Raw genomic sequence first — 17143 nt, forward strand, 5'->3', positions numbered from 1 at the left:
TGTCCACACCACAGTCATCTACAATATGATTTGGTAATGCTCTGCAGAAATCTGTGTGATTGAACTTGTATATCTATACTATACTCACACATAATGATTGCAGCATATTGGGCTGTGAGAGCCAAACCAGTTTAGCTTACATTACTTTGGGCTTTGATACCTGTAGCAGCACACAGATCAACACAGAAGTTAAAATCTATTGGAGAAACAGTAAATATGCCATCATAGATCTGTGTCAGGTTTTGTGATAGGTTTTGCAGATATTCTATCCAGTGCCAGATAAAAGATAATGCATGTCTGCCTGCATTAGTGTAGTTGCTTGAAGACCCTACCCTAGCCTAGAAAGACAAATAGAAAAGACACCTAATGCTGATTAGATGTGAGAAAGAATTTAGATTTGAAAAAGGCTAACAAAATCATTTTCACAAATAGAGATTTAAATGATAGTGTAGTGATTGAGTTCTCTATTATATCACTGCTTCTTTATTTATGAATAAAATCTGAAAAAAAAAAGAGAAAAAAATGATTTAGAAAATAAAGGAAAAAACACTTAAAAAGTAGCTGGGTGGACCAAGCAACTTTAGAAAATAAACTATGTGGAACTTTAGTTTCTTTTCTGTATGTTTCTAGGTGTCATGCCACTTGATAAACTATCTCCCTGTGTATCACACTGTGTAATGTTTTTGGTTAATGAAAATGCTGTATCTGGTGATAAGCCTGCAGGTTATCTCTTATTTATTTATTTATTTATTGTGAAGAATCAATTACAAAAAAAAAAATGAATTTTTAAAATAAAAAGTTGCACAACGATTACTTAGATACAGATGATAATATCTTTGCTACAGTGTCAGAACTGAATCATCATCATTCCTGTCCGACGTTGTCTAATGACATCTAGTTAGCTTAAACAAATAAGACAGCTACATCTTAACAGGCAAATAATTGCTTCAAACTGACAAAACAAATAAAGCAAAAAAAAAAAAAACAAAACTGAAATACCACTCTTAAGCTAAACAATATTATTAAGATAAACTTTTGATTTTGTTGTAACTCTTTCTAGTTTTTTTTTTTTTTTTTTATCAAATGCATACCACATTTCTACCAATATATTTATTAATTTGATCTACACCTTACCACTCCGTTGTTTGACCACCAGAACAGCTGGTAGGTGAATATTCTACCCAAATATTCTCCTTTCAGAGAAATATGTTTTTGTTTGTTTGTTTGTTTGTTTCCACTCTCTTAGAAACAATTTCCACTGTAATGCTGGATGTTCTATGAGTTTTAAGTCATATTGAGTATATGAAGGTTTCTATGAATGTGTTGTGTACATGCATTGTATCACTTGAAAGATGTTCCTTACAGGCACATGGAAGAGAACATATGAGAATATCCAAATATTGCTTATCAAAGAGCCCAGTTTAGTGTCCTCCATCATTGTCAGGAGTTTCACACTGTTATTGTATCAGGGTTTTCTTCGTGTCTTTTTTATATCAAAAAATTAAAAAATTAAAAGCCAGCACCTTCTGTTTTTCTTTTATCTCTAAAGCCACAATATAAAGACATCTATAACAAGGGCAGTTGCATATACATGGGAAAGTAATCAAATTTTTGGCAGAGATTTCACAAAATTTTTCAGCAATTCTGCTGGAAATAATAATAATTACCTACTATTCATTTTTCTGGTAGTGCAGGAGACCTGGGTGATTTTGTAACAAATTTCTGTCATCACTAGACTTCCCATGGAAATAATCGCCAGTTACCAGATTTAGTGAAGAGACAGACAGGGAGAAAAGGAAAGAGAATGCAGAGAATTATTAATAATTTGACAGAGGAAGCCCAACACATGGCTGAAAAACATGTCTATTTTTACACTCTTTTTTTTTTTCTTTTTTTTTTTTTCCCTCCTTACCTATTGCCTTCATTTTATGAGAGTCATGACAAATGCTAATGAGTCTATAATTGGCTTAAACCCCAGCAGATCACTTCAGGAAATTTGTATTCCAAATCAACGAGTTAAATTTTTGCAGATAATTATCAGGTCAGTTAAACTAAATAATTTCATGCTGTTGGTATGCATATAGAGTCAAATGCAATCTTATTTTACTCCTACATACACCTACCTCAAAATTATTTGTAAAAAAAAAGTTGTGATTTAAAACCAGAGTGTGTATAGAGGAGGAGATGTAGTTACGGTCAATAATGTTTTTTAAATAAACTAATTGGTTAAATACATCTTGTTTTTTGCCTTTTTACATTTGTGCATGTTTTTCTTGCACATCTCAACATTGCACATCTCAAGTCTTTCATTCCTTCAACTAATGCTGGCACTGCAGAAAGGACAGATGCATATCTACTTGTTATAACACAAGAATAACTTTGCTTTCATAAAGCTGTCATGAGTGCCTCCCTACTAATAAAAGTTTAAGATGCTCTAGAAAAGAATGATACTTTCACAAAATTCTCTCCAGAACTCAGACTCTTTAAGGGTCAGAGAGAGCTAGGAATGGATACCTGAAAGGAGGCTGTAGTGAGGTGGGGATTGGTCTATTCTCCCACATGCCTGGTGACAGGATGAGGGGGAATGGGCTAAAGTTGCGCCAGGGGAGGTTTAGCTTTGATAGTAGGAAGAACTTCTTTACCGAAAGGGTTGTTAGGCATTGGAATGGGCTGCCCAGGGAAGTGGTTGAGTCACCATCCCTGGAGGTCTTTAAAAGATGTTTAGATGTAGAGCTTAGTGATATGGTTTAGTGGAGGACTTGTCAGTGTTAGGTCAGAGGTTGGACTAGGTGATCTTGGAGGTCTCTTCCAACCTAGATGATTCTGTGATTCTGTGATACATTTTAATTTAAACAACTCTACTTCAAACACATCTAATCACCAGACAGGGTTTAACAGTGACCCTAAAGAAAGCTTATCTATTCCAACAGTTTTATGTTCCCAAATTCACCTGAAAAAAATCTCAAAACCAGATGTTTCCCTATTTTCCTATTTCTGTAACATCCTGTATCCTTTATCAAAAGTGTCCAGTTTGTAGTCCTATGTCTCTGGTGTGGTTATGTGCACTATTGAGGTGGAAGCTTTCTAGGAGTGAATTTGTACTTGATACTTCCTTGTCCTCTGAAATTCCAAATTCACAAGTCATTTGGGCCTGCTGTCATGAGTTTCTTCAAAACTGCACTGCTCAATTTAGAGTGGTCATAGCAGTGTGAAGGAATTGGGAATGCAGTGTGAGAGGTTTTGGTTGCTGCAGAACCTCTGGATGCTAGTCAAGGTGAATATTAACACATTCGGCATGCTCGCAGCCATAAAGTGCTTCCTGCTCTGGAAGCAAAAGTTTATATGGCAAGTTTCCAGAGGTATGGACTCCCATTGTTTCTGGTAGCAACAGCAATAGAAGTTCTTGGCCAGAAAAGCTGGCTTGAAGTAGTGGAATACGCTATTTCTTCATGCACATGATCACACAGAATTTCTGTGTCAAGAAGCAGATCTATCTAACCAAAGAGCTTGCACAGATATTTCAATGTCAGTATCAAGGGAGCTCATCAGTGTTACAGGAATGGGTAGCAATCACAGAATGGAAAGTAACAAGCACAGACTGCTGTTAGACCATAGCTAACCAGTTTACGACTTGCAAAACAACTATAAGGATAGTGGGAATTTTTTGATGTCCTACTGTCAGAGATGTCTGCACAGCTATGTGCTTTTAATCTGTGAGATGTACTTTGAGGAGCAGAGGGCTCCTGGTTCTGTTCTCTGTGGTAGAAATTCAGATAATTTACATACAGTGTGCACTTCTAAACAACCCACATGCTATTCTCCAGGCATACCATTCCCTGGTTCAGCAAGTCCTGGGCAGCCACAGGAGAACGTTCTCGGAATTGAGAGGAAAAAGTGTTAAATTCTTCAACTATATCTTTTTAAATCCCCTCAAGTTCTTTCAATTTTTACTGTATGAAATTATTAACAGTTAGTTTTTGTTAATGTATCATTAATTCAAAGATTGTGAGTGATATATTATCATTTGTAGTTCTTTAGTAAGACCTTCTAGGAAAGCCACTATTTCCATTCATATTAAAACTGGACAGTAAACTTTACACAGATAACAGCTTAAGAGACAGAGAATTTTATAAATTTGAAGACATTGATAAATAAAGCACAAATGACAAAAAGACAAGTTTGTAACTACGTAACAGATACACAGCAAGGGAAAGAAACCAGAAATGACAGAACTGATGCAACTACAAAAGAAGGGGATAAAATTGAATTAGATAAATGGTATGGAGTTGTTCCTCCAAAATCAAAGAAAACTGAGACATTTGATATTCAATTAACTACATATGAGGGACCAAAAATAAAGTGGCTATGTAGAGAGAGCAATCTTCACACTTGCCACCATTTACAAAGTGAAAGAAATGTGTAAACCTGAAGTGTACTGTGAGCTGCATTTTAAGGACATCTCCTAAGACAGAAGACATAAGGCAGTAATACCTACTCAGTCTTTTACCATCCGTTTGTTTTCCTTCCATACCTCCTTATTGTGGGTGTTTGTGATGTGACATAAAAAAGTGAGGATAGGAAGGCATTACTTGCTTGCTTCCTCTGAAACTATCCATAAAGTAACATGATGCTGTAGGGAATCCCAGTTCTGCATACACTTCTGCTGTTCACATTCATCCTTACACACCTTTATGAATTGCTTCATCTGTCAGCCAGATGCTGTGTTATCAGCTCATCTGCTTCTTGTCAATAATGAGTGCTATCATTCTTTTGTGGTCGATAGTATACTTTTCAAGCCCAAGGCTTTGGTATTAAAGAAGGGCTTGCAGTGGGAACACAAACATATATATATATATTTTTTTAGGTATCTAACAGAGTGACATGCTAGGTCAAGTAGCCAAGAAGTAGCAGAGCATAAGAAAGCCATGTCTGCCTAGATGGCAGCAAATTCTGTTATCAACACTTTTAGATGGAATTTGGTAAGAATAGGGCACAAAGAAGAAGCAAGGGAATAAAAAACACAGCCATATTGTGGGTGGTGGAGAAAGAAAACATAGAAGGGAGGGAAAAGAAATTACAACTTATGAAATTCTTCTAAGTTAGATTTCACATTTATAACTTGAACTAATTTCCCTGAATCAGGCTGAAATGCAACTGGTGTTCAGGCTTAAGATTTGGTCAGTAAATTTGCTAAGTATAATCTTTGGAGCACATTTAGGCCTCAGTCTAAGTGATGAAGTCACCATATCCTTGGGGCTTCAACCAAAAGTTGCCCACTGTAGTCCACTGTGGTTGCAGCAAGTGTCCAGTTTAGCTTAATTTAGGCACTGGTTCAAGTCTATGGTAGACAATTGTGCCAAATCTGGAATATGTTAATACTAAACTACCAGATGATAGTCTTTTCTGCATTTAAGCATGGTAAATATGAATTTTAATTATTTATATATTTTTTGTAGTTATTGTACCTTTAACTAGTTTTAGGGTTAAAAAAATATCCTAGAAATGAGGTCAGAAAGTGAAATTGGGCATTCATCAAAGATTTAAGCAACTTTTAGGGGTTGTTTCAGAGTCTCAGAATTTCAGTGTCACTATGCAACCAAATATTAGTCTTCAATTGTGTCTCTTTTATTTCTTATTGGTGGTGTCTGTGGCCACTTTTTAAATGAGCTTGGGAGCATGGCAAAATCGTATGGTTCCTTCTGGACCTAATTCTGGAGTCCTGGTTAGCAGTCAACTGCTAATGTGAGTGACACCTCATCAGTTCAAAAACCAAAGGCAGTCAGATACACGATGCTGACCATATCAATTGCATGCTGCTTTTTAAAGATGTTGACATGCTTTAACCATATCAATCTGATGTGCAGCCCAGCTGAAGGGAGTTGTATTTGAGGGCTCTCACTACCTCACAAACCAAATCATTAGACTACAGATGAACACCCAGGTTATTTTCCTGTGAAGGAATATGTAGTACATTATTTTATTTAGCACTTAACAGAGCTTCAATCTGGATCTTTATTTCTGTTATTTCAAGACCAGAGCACCTTTTTTTTTTTTTCCTCTGTTGTGTCAGCAATGAAAGCACTAAACCACTAAACCTTCTGTGCAGTCCTTCCCTTGTCTTCATTCACTGAAAAAGGGCAACTGATCAACTCTTTGCTGTACATCAGTGTAGTGTCACTGCATAAGAGCTACCTTTATGTGATGGGAAGCTGATCATGCCATTCTCTTATCTGTAGGCAGAAAATGTGCTATACCATTTCTGTAACATTTCCAATTCTTGCCTTTTAAGACTATTAGAATACAGGTATTGAATCTTAATTTTTTTTTTTTTTCCCCCTCCTTCTTAAAATACAGATTGAAAAAACACATAGATATATATCTGTCAGCTTTGGAGGACTGAAGAGAAGGCTGTAGGCATGGGAAGTGACTGAGCAAAGACAAGTCAGGCACAATTAAATACCAAAACCTTACAGTTAACTTGATGTGCTAGCTCACCTCTATAGGATACCAAATTCACTCAGCTATTTCCAAGCCTGGGGCACACAGCATGCTCAGGCAACCTCACAGTTGTAGTTTGAAGGGAGTTGAACACCTGGAGATTACTTGGTGACAGGAGAGAAATCATGTTGAATGTGTCTCTGCCACAATGAATTTTATAAATTAAAAATATGTGCCTTGGGCTTACTCTTCCCACACTGTAAAAAAATAAACTTTCCAAGTTGGTTGATTTGAAATTGTTACTTTGCATTCCTTTGGATGCATCTCTTCATTCTTCCCCCTTGACCTCATAAAAAATATTCAGTATTCATATTTTACCTAGTGATTATAATCATGATAGAATAGGAATTGCACCTAAGGTGCAACAGTGACAATACAAAAATAAGATTCAGAAAGAGAAATACCAGCTGGAAATGGAATAGCTTTAAGGAATATTAGTCTTTCTTGTATGCAAACAGACTCCACAAACAATTGCCTCTTGTAAAATGTATGAATTACTAAAAGAAAAACACAGTTGAAGATGATCCCCAATGGTAGAATCTTTTCTAAAATAATTTTGGTTAGGTTGTGCAGTTCAGTTCTGTATTTGAGAATAGCATGAACCAAATGTAGTTGTTTCAAAGGAGGCAAGAGGAAAGGAAAGCTTTGCTCTTGGGACTTTCACTCAGCAAACTTTTAGGAAAGAAAACTTTTCTTAAAGTTAATGCTAAGATCTAGAACTTCGGATGTCAGTGTATTAAAAAGGACCCTGATACAGCACTATTTTATTCTTCCCTGGATACAAGATAAACACAAAGCTTGTGCAATTCCTTGCAATCCCTCTGCAATAAGGCATCTTCACAGTTTTCTTACTTCTGTGACATTCACAATGGTTTTTCACTATCACTAGATAAAATAACAGTTCATTTTAATTTAATTAATTAATTTATTTATTCATTAATGTACAAATGCTTTTTCTTTCATTCCTGTGACACATGAAGGAAGAAGAGACCAAACATGTTAGACATGCTGCACAAATCATTTTCTGGAAAAGTGAATGCAGCAAAGATATGTTTATCATTTAGATTTTGTTATGCAGCACACTGTGTTAATTGTAAACTGGGTAACTGTGGAAATAAAAGTGCTACTGAAAATGGTCTTATTTCATCATATCTGAGCTACATATATATATATATATCTTTAATGCTCTAATATACATGAATTTCAAGATAAACAATTAATCTTATAAACTGCCCACAACATCTCAAGCAGTTATTGAGCATGAGTGAAGAATTCCTCACATCTTTTGTATCACAGTAAATTAAAGACACAGAATTACAGGCCTGCAATAGTTTATCCTGGGTCAGCATCCACCATATTTATATCACTATTTGCAGCAGGATGTCTTGCTTGTTCATAAAACTGTCTGGCACCACTATCAGTGATTCCATAGATTTCTCAAACTATTCTGCTCATTCATCCTTACTTTAAAATAGTTTTTCTTAAAGTTTAAACATTATTTTTATTCCTGCAGTTGAGACACGCTCTTTGTTTATTTATTATATATTTATTTATTTATTTCATTGATTTTAGATTCTTTAATGTATCTATCTTTTATGTATTTACAAGGTATTATAAATCCTCCTTGCATTTCTGGCCTGTGAGCTTAAAGATCTTAAATCTCATTCTGCAGAACTACCACTTCCCATGCCCTTCCCTCTCCTCTCCTCTCCTCTCCTCTCCTCTCCTCTCCTCTCCTCTCCTCTCCTCTCCTCTCCTCTCCTCTCCTCTCCTCTCCTCTCCTCTCCTCTCCTCTCCTCTCCTCTCCTCTCCTCTCCTCTCCTCTCCTCTCCTCTCCTCTCCTCTCCTCTCCTCTCCTCTCCTCTCCTCTCCTCTCCTCTCCTCTCCTCTCCTCTCCTCTCCTCTCCTCTCCTCTCCTCTCCTCTCCTCTCCCCTCCCCTCCCCTCCCCTCCCCTCCCCTCCCCTCCCCTCCCCTCCCCTCCCCTCCCCTCCCCTCCCCTCCCCTCCCCTCCCCTTCTCCCTTCCCTTCCCTTCCCTTCCCTTCCCTTCCCTTCCCTTCCCTTCCCTTCCCTTCCCTTCCCTTCCCTTCCCTTCCCTTCCCTTCCCTTCCCTTCCCTTCCCTTCCCTTCCCTTCCCTTCCCTTCCCTTCCCTTCCCTTCCCTTCCCTTCCCTTCCCTTCCCTTCCCTTCCCTTCCCTTCCCTTCCCTTCCCTTCCCTTCCCTTCCCTTCCCTTCCCTTCCCTTCCCTTCCCTTCCCTTCCCTTCCCTTCCCTTCCCTTCCCTTCCCTTCCCTTCCCTTCCCTTCCCTTCCCTTCCCTTCCCCTCCCCTCCCCTCCCCTCCCCTCCCCTCCCCTCCCCTCCCCTCCCCTCCCCTCCCCTCCCCTCCCCTCCCCTCCCCTCCCCTCCCCTCTCCTCTTCCTCTTCCTCTTCCTCTTCCTCTTCCTCTTCCTCTTCCTCTTCCTCTTCCTCTTCCTCTTCCTCTTCCTCTTCCTCTTCCTCTTCCTCTTCCTCTTCCTCTTCCTCTTCCTCTTTTATTCATTTCCACATCTAACTTTTCCCACAGCTTTAGTACAGATTTATTATAAGCCAGAGGAATGCCACCAGTATTTGCCAACACAGAAGAGGCTTGATTCTGATTTCAGATGAAACCTTTGCAGTATAGTGTCCTGTATTGTATGGTAAAACTTTATAAACCTTAAGGTTCTCTTTATAATTTCATATAGTATAAGTTTGATATTTGGTAGGAATGTTTGGAAACTTCCACATTTTCAAGTTTTTAAATTGAGTAGCTGTATTTTTAAACCTTCATGAAATGTTCAGCTTTGCAATTAGGAAAGAATTGTTAATATCCCCAGAGTAAAGAATGTTTTTTTATACTTTTCACACAGTTTGATACTGCAAGTTTCCCCTTCTGGAAATTTTATTTAAGAAACTACTATCAAATTGTTTTCCTTCTGAATAAAATGAAACTAAACAATGGCAAGCTTCTACAATCATTTCACAGAAAGTACAGACATCTACCTATAGTGACTCTTGACAGAAATTTGAGCCCATAATGCACAATGCAAGAAGAATTATCAATTTGTTTGCATTACTGAGAAGCTTTATTGGAAAGCTGCAAGGCCAAAGATGGGAATATTTTTTATTTTCCTGTGACAATGTAGTTTTTTACAAGTGGCTATGACTACAAATAGCATAGTTTCCCTTTCATGCCTCTATGTTTGAACTAATCTATCCATTCTGATGGCAAGTGTACAGATGAGGGCTATATGATGAAAGGCATAAACATCAGGCAGATGAACACAGTAGTTTATTCACTTATCTTCTACTACGTCAAGGAGCATATTGCAAATACGTAAGGATTAAAAGTAATATTTCCATAAATAAGAGATAACTACAAGAAACTAGGTATAGTATTTAGCTCTAATTGTTTTACATGGCATAACCATCTCAACAGCCTGAGTCACAATCTCCTCAGGCGAAAGGCAGACTTTTCACTGATTTTAGCAGGAGTTTATTAAAGTCTAAACAGGATAAATTTCACACTGGTAAAAATATAAAACATATGAACATAATTGGGAAGGGTAAAGCAAAGAGAAGGTAAAGCTGTTGTGCCTCTTGCAAAAACAGTTTTGCACTAGAAAAGTAGAAGCTTACTGATGAATTCTTTGCTACTGAAACTGTGCTGGTTCGAAGGCAACTTCATGTTAGCAGCTGACAAGTCTTTCTATTATTCAAAGAAGTTGGTGTGCTGATTATTTTTAGAAGATAAACAATTGTCAGCTTGCCTTTCTGGAAACCATTGCAATCTTCCCAGTCTTGTCAACACATTACTATTTGTAATACAAAATGTGGTAGTCTTAGCTACAGCAACATAAGAGATATCATCTGGACTGATGGCATTATCTGAGGTTTAGTGATTCTTGTTTTCTCTTGTTTTCTGTTTTCTGTCGTTATTCTTGTTTTCTGTTGTTTTATTCTATGATCAAGAAATGGACCTATATGTCTCAATGAAATAAAAGACTGCTAGCATTTGATCACTTAGTTGAAAGGCACAATAATTAGGAAATTCTTTTCCCATTTGAGTTGAGAAGAAAATGCTGAATGCAGTGTACTAGAGAAAGTTATGGATATAATTGTTGAATTGATCAATGGAAATCAACAACTCTGAAATTAATGAATGGAAAAAAACTTATTTTACTATCTGTGTCTTGTGAGTGTGTGTGTGTGTGTGTGATAGAAAAGTGCAGTGAGTTCTTAGTGTTCTAGGAGAGCTGTTTTCCTTCTAAGTGTATGTGAGAACATTAGTGTAAAATAAAAAACTACTTTGACATCCATTCTCTAGATATGCATTTATATATATGTGTATATATATACTTATGCTTCACTATGCTTATGATAGTTTGATGTGTAAGTAAGATTGGATAGTGCGCACTTTATATGACTTAGAAAATTATTTTCAATGAAGAGGGAAGTCATGGCATGCAGATAATTTTAAAGTATTTACTAGATGTAAGAAATGGAAGATGGATTATAAATAGAAGTGTTTTCAAAGGATGTGTTAATTCTTGGTTAGACAAGACTAGTTTTTGAAATGGGATCCCAAAGTCTATTTAGAAAGTAAATACCAGTAATAATATAGGTTAATTAGAATCCTTGAAAATTTTCTTATTTGCTTACATCAGCAGTATTTGAGAGAGAGAGTCTGTTTTTCTGAGGTTTCTTCAAATGTCATCCAAAGTGTCTAATAGATAATAACAAAGAGCTGTAGAAATTGATAAATGAAATAATTATTTTGGAGTTTATGGGAGTTTCTTTTAAGTTTCTGAATAATTATTAAATGCTTAAATAATTACCAAGAACTCCAAATATAAACTTAAGAACTATATATATATATATACATATATATATATTTGCCATGTAGTTTAAAGGTGATTTCATTAACTAGAATTTGTTTTAAAACCAAGCTAGGTCATTAACATCTGGAATTACCTGTTGTCTGTGATCAGATTTTAGTGAAAAGACTTGAAAGTGCATATTTGCAAATCCTGTCTCCCCCAGGGATTAAATACAACTAATCTGGTAAGGTTGCCTACTTTTTAAAGATGATTCCACTAATACCTTAGATGGATTGGCAAGGCTGAAAATACCATGTCATTCCTTATTGCCTTCATCTCTTTTGTGAACACATGTATGACTTTCTGGCTATAAGACAAGCTTTCTCAGCACTACTGAATTCAATGGAAATACAGAATTAAAGGTAGTTCAAGCCACATACAGTCGAAAACAAACAAACAAACAAAAAACTTTCACTCAAAGTCTATTTTGCCTTTTTTACAGGCAGCGTGCTTTCTTGTCTTCCCAGCATCTAAGGAACCAGGAGAAGGGCATTATGACAATAATTTATAGCAGAAATGCTGACTCTTAAGCACGTGCTAGGTAGCATGCTATGAAACTAATAAGAATTGAATTATGTGTGTTTTCTATGTAAAGCTGGTGACATTCCAGAGAACACAAAGATAACAATAGCTATATAATATTATTTTATCTAACGGCTACTATAAATGCACTGTAGTGACAGATCAGCGTGGGGAGCGGTTGAAACAAAAACAGTTGGTCTCAGAATGAACGTGGGCAGAAGAAACTGTCTTATAGTATAAAAGTCATTTAACTCCTAGAAGAGCTACTAGATGGAATTGTTTCTCTATCAAAAGCCTGAATTTATTGGCACAATAGAAGTATGAAATGAGTCACCATGTCTACATGTGAAATCAATGGGAAGCAAACATCAGGGTCTAGAATGACAGGGACATTAAGGAATTGTTCAGAGGAACCTGAATAGAACCACACAGTCGGGAGAGCAACCCACTGACTTTCATATACCTACATAGCTTTCAAAGCAAAGCCAAACTTCAGAAGTCACCATGAACCCACTGACTGTGGATTACATCTTAGAATTTCTGAGCAGAAAAAGCTGAGTACCTTGATAACTAACAAATTATTACATTTATTAAGGACTACTTTTTATATTTACAAGCCTTTGGCTCTAGACTTATAGATAAGAGCCTGGCATTGTGTTGCTGAATAAATGCTTTGCTTGTTTTACCAAGACACATGTGATGTTGAAGACATGGCAAATACAACATGTTAGTGTCCACTCAGAAACACAGAGTAGATTTTTCCTTAGGGGAAAGAATGAATCCAAATAAAATAGCATGTAAAGGAACTCCCTTGAGGGCTATATCTGAAAATACGTTTATCATAGGCAAAAGGTGGGGAATAATCTGCGCAGCATTGCATAGGCACTGGTGGATGAGAAAGGGATGGTATAGCCAATTATCTACTTTGACTAAGAATTCTCTTTTAAAATGCATAAATTCACGCTTTCCTGCAAAAGCAGATGGCTGTGTAACATACTACAGTTCAAAGCAAACCCAGAGCACCGCAAAAGACTGTTCCCTTGAGTAACAAAGCTGGTTGCATACAAAAAAATTAAAATGGATAGCTTTTCATTTGCTGGAAATAAAGATGAGCTGATGTGCAATAGGCCTTATTAAAACAGACTGACCAGTCTCATACCTTAGGAAATATCTTTATAAAGGATATCCAGGACTACAAATGGATAGCACACCTGCAACCACTTTGTCCTATTTGTATCTGTAATTTAATATTGTCCAATCTGATGCTTGGTGGCAGCTGCATATTAACTGAAATACACTTTCAATTTATATGTAATTTATTATTGAACAGGTTAACAGAAAATAGTATTTATTTTTAAAGGTGAAAATGTATTCATAAAAATTCCATTAAATAGAGTTTCAAAGAGTAGGTGAAATGATGAGGAGCTGAATTAGTAATTGAGTATATAAAAGGAACTTTAATGAGCAGATTCATATTTGCAGCCCTGAAAAGCAAAGCTGCCTCTTCACAAAGGAAAGGGTCATTGACTGTATTTCTTGCCCACATAACTGTTCTGTTTTGTGAGGCAAGAAACTAGCTTTGTTTATGAATGTCTTGGAGTGCATTTTTGGCGATATCTCCAATGAACATACCAATATAGAGGATAGATTTTGGCATGTAGACATTTTTCTTCCAGTGTTTATGATGAGATTAAGTTATCCAAACTGATGTGAAACCATGTGCAACACACTTGTATGTGTGTGCATGCATGTGAAAAGAATGTATAGTTTTCACTAATTACTATTTTAGAACAAAATCAAGTAGGTTGCTATCCCACTTCTAATGTCTTCATAATTTTATCAATTCTACAGGTATATTCTTATATCGTATGCAATCAGTAGGATTTTGATGAAAGAATTAATTAAAACAACAGTATATCAGGAATTTCTTGTAAACTCCATGTCCACTGTATTTTTCTGATAATGAAGAGGTAAATATGTTTCCTACCTCTTTGTTTTATTTCACAAATTTGATTATCTATGATAAAATGTTAATAACTGAACATACCATAGTATAGACAACACAGACAAGAAACAAGAACAAATCCCAAAGTTTCTGCTTCTCAGGAGAAATCCTATGAACATCTCTGGAATACATCTGCTGAGATGTGCAAAACTCTAGGATGCATAAAGGCATATCTGTGTGACTCTGTGTCTCCCTGAATTCCAAATTCTTTATGCAAGCTATGGGATTTGTATGTTTATGCAGCTTATTAGTAAAATCAGGTGTCCACACCTGTTTGAAAATTTAGACAAAAATGAAAAACATTGTTTTTTTCCTTCCAGCAGAATATACAGTAAAAAGTTTCTTTCATTCTCTACAGATTCTAGAGAGCTCTCGTCACAAAAGGTGATTGTTCATTTAGTTTAGTCCACTTGAAATGTTTTCATACTTGTTTATTAAGTAATTAAACAGGAGTTTTGCTCCTTCACAACTGCTATTTTGTAAATAATAAATTAACAGTGCGAATGGTTCATATGCTGTATTGCTATTTCAGACAGGGAAAGCTGAGCATGTGGTCATTAATTCTGTATAAACTGGCCATGTTTGTTACAAACTTACGCCCCATTTTCTAAGTTTATTATTACTATTATTATTTGTTTCCTTGGTTGTTTTGATTTCTATTAACAAAATAGCCATCTTGAGTACTGTTTTTCACAGAATCAATGTGACTATTGGGTTCATAGTTCAATATACAATACAGTTTTCTAACTCACCAGATATTCACTTTGTCACTGTGTACATGCACAAAAAGCACTTCCATGTAATCCCAAGGTCTTTGACAAGCTGAGATGATAAGCAATAATGCACTCAGGGGGGTCAGATGTTTGTTGTTTTAAATGCCACAAATTGTACAAATTCATAAATGTGACAGAAATTCACTAGCACTGTATAAAAGTCATTAACTCAGACTGAGACCTGGCTTATCTCCAATGATCTGAGAGGAATTAAGCCACTGCCAAATTTGGTCCATTAACTTCTGTATGGTTTCTGCTACACGTAAAGTTGTACACTCCGTATTCAAACATTTTATTACCAAGATTAATGGCCTCTCTCCTATTGAATTAAGAATCCAATAGCATGACAAGGAAATGGCTGGCATAATGCAAAATGCATAAACTCATTAAACATAACTATTTTGACACAGTCGTTCATACTATTCCAGGACAGTTTTCAAATCCTGACTCAAGTCTCTTACTTGATGTACTGACAAAATGTCATAGGTTTCATGGGATCCCAGACAACCCCTATCAGCTCCCTGTCCACTGCCATCTCCAGTATCTGCAAACATTATCTGAAGAATACCTTTCTTCTTCTAAAAGACTACTGTACAATTCTCATTTAAGGTGTAACAATCAACATAGAAATAGGACTGGATGGATCCAAATATTTTTGAAGGGTTAGGAGACACTTTGCTTTTGATGCTACTTGGCCCAAGAGATAAAATGAGTTTAATCTTCATTGGATTAGATAAAGCAAGTGTTGAGCTGAATCAAATGTAGGGATTTCATTCATTATTATAATATCTTCTTCACACAAGAAGTTTTGGTCTGCCTTGAGACAGGGTAAATATCCAGATGGCCTTTCAGGAATGTATGGAATATTTTGCCTGCTGTGACTTCTGAAGGGTGATGTTTTTCAGTGCTGCTAAGCTTATGCTTTACCTTCAATAAGTAAGTTGTCTTCATATACTTTTAAAAATTGCTTATCTGCACTGATGCATAGCCTGTATTTCTGAGCAGAACAATGTATAGCTGTAATGGTTACCAGGGAGAGAAGAAACACAATATTCTGCATAGAGAACAAGCTCAAGAGGCTTACTGAAATGAACCTGCTCTCTCTCAGAATATGCACAGGTTTTTAATCAGTGGTAGAGCAGTACTTTTTCCTTAGATTAACCCTATTTCTCCTCTGCAGCCAACTTTGTGTCATTATTTATGTCTCAGAGGTAAAATGCTGCTGTTCCATTTTTTACATTAATTTTGTTTATCTGTACCTAACTACAGAGGACCCAGAACAAGGACAAACCAGACCTGCTGAATAATTTCTGTGTACAGTCATGCCAGGGTCACTTCTTCAGACACACTTTTACTGATACCTTATTATTTGATCATTAATACTGTGAGTATTCCCGTTTGTGAAATTGTAATGATATTGATTCTTTACCTGCCATACTGCCATGGTACAGTATGTGAAAAATCTGTTCAATTGTAAAAATGAAAATAATTTAACAAAACAGTTTATCACTGACTTTCACTATACTTACTTGCTTCTCATTATTTGAAAGAAAATAAAAATATTAAATCCCCGATTGATGAGATGACAATTTGGTATAGATTGTGCAGAGAAGTTGATTTGAACTTACATAGCAATTTATCAAAACATCCCAAAAGCATGTGATTTATTTCCAATGACTTCCCCCCAGCTATGCTGAAATAAAATATGTAAAACAGGGAGACTTGATGTGAAGTCTCCCTGCTATAAAGCACTTCTTTTGCATGCATTACATCACCCTATTTAACCAATGACTAGAAAGTCAAAAAACAATGCAGATGTTTTTATAGAGGAAAGGATTGAAGAGGGGAAAGACTCTCAGAAGACAAAAAAAAAAAAAGAAAAAAAAAAGACATGGCATTATAATACCCATATTTAAAAGTGTTTCACTACTGCTTGAGAAACTTTGAGAACTCTCTCAATCACTTTGTAAATCAATCAAACAAACAAACAAAAAGTAACAGGCAATCTTCTAGAAAATCTAGAAATCTTCATTTTCAACTTATTTACTTTTGTAAATTTAAAAAAAAAAAAGCTTAGTTAACCATTATCACTTTCTAAAGTATTCCATCTGAATGCTAATTTGTTGCAATGAGCATTGAACACATCTGTCAGATTTTCTTTTCTATATGGCTGATATACAATGACGATAAGTAGCAAATTTCACTACATTTCACCAAGTATGATTTTCAGAGTTTTAGTCATTTATTATTGGATATATTTACATGACAGAGCCCCATATATTGTCTTGGCAACCATTTTGTAGGATATAACTGTTGCTTACAGGTTAGACTTCACATTTGCTAAAGTTTTTCTTCTTAGTGTTTATAGTCTAGATAACATGAAAATCTGAACCTGAAATCTTCTGAAATTGATGGGTCCTTAAATGAGCTTTTATTTTTTTATTTATT

This window comes from Anser anser (genome assembly GCF_964211835.1).
Source record: "Anser anser genome assembly, chromosome: 2".
NCBI lineage: Eukaryota > Metazoa > Chordata > Aves > Anseriformes > Anatidae > Anser > Anser anser.